Genomic DNA, 1,160 nt, shown 5'->3' on the forward strand with positions numbered 1-1,160 from the left:
TGCAAAATATATCATTCTTAGAGTATTCTCCGTCATAAGGGGCGTGACAATCCTGATAGCATAACAAGCGGAACTTAACTTTTTTAAAACATGTTCAATGTGCCCCTTCCATGACAACTTTTCATCAATAATCAATCCTAGAAACTTGATATTAGTAAGATCAGTGATATGCTTATCTGCAAAAGTAATGTTTAAATCAAGCTTCTGACTACTTTTAGTCCGAAATTGTAAAAGATGTGTTTTGTCAAAATTTAAATACATCAAATTACTCCTAAACCACTTATTTAAGTCATCAAGAACGGTATTTATCTCCGTCAAAAAGTGTACACGATTAGAACCAGTTACAAACTTACTAGTGTCGTCAGCATACAGCACTAATGTATTATTTTTAGAAACCGTAAAAGGCAGATCGTTAATAAATAAAAGAAAAAATAGAGGGCCCAAGATAGATCCCTGCGGCACCCCATGTTTGACTATCTCCCATTCAGAGTAACTATTTCTAGAATTATTTTGAATTATCACCCTCTGGTATGTCTCTGTAAGGTAAGATTTGATCAAGGCATTGAATTTCCCTACGATGCCATAGTATTCAAGTTTATTCAACAGGATTTTATGATTTAATACGTCAAAGGCCTTCTTTAAATCACAGAAGATACCTCCCACAATCTGTTTATTATTAAAAGCAGTTAATATATCATGTGTTAATGTATAAGCTGCTTTATCAGTAGAAGATTCACTTCTGAAACCATATTGCTCCTTTGCCAATATTTGATTTTGAACCACATGTTGGTGAACTCTTAAGTAGAATGGGAAACAGAACTCTCACAGACATGCAGTAAATACCATGGTCAGTTTCTATAAAGTGAAGTGACAGAAAGGATTTTTTGTTTTGAATTGTTTCATTTTGGTCCGTTACACTATTATACATAAAATCAATACAAAGTCCATCGAGTGTAACAATGTTTTTAGGTCACTTCTTTCTCACTCTTGCCTTACATCTTTCGGTTTTAGTAAAACCATCTTCAGAGGCACATGGTACTAACAAGAAAACACTGGCGTTGTTTAACTGTACACAGTATATATGCTGTGTGGGCACTGCTACAAATGTCGATGTGTAAAAGCACAACACTAGCTTGGAGTACTGAATGCACGTACAGAAT

The sequence above is a fragment of the Cryptotermes secundus genome, unplaced genomic scaffold (assembly GCF_002891405.2).
Source record: "Cryptotermes secundus unplaced genomic scaffold, Csec_1.0 scaffold45, whole genome shotgun sequence".
In the NCBI taxonomy this organism is placed as follows: domain Eukaryota; kingdom Metazoa; phylum Arthropoda; class Insecta; order Blattodea; family Kalotermitidae; genus Cryptotermes; species Cryptotermes secundus.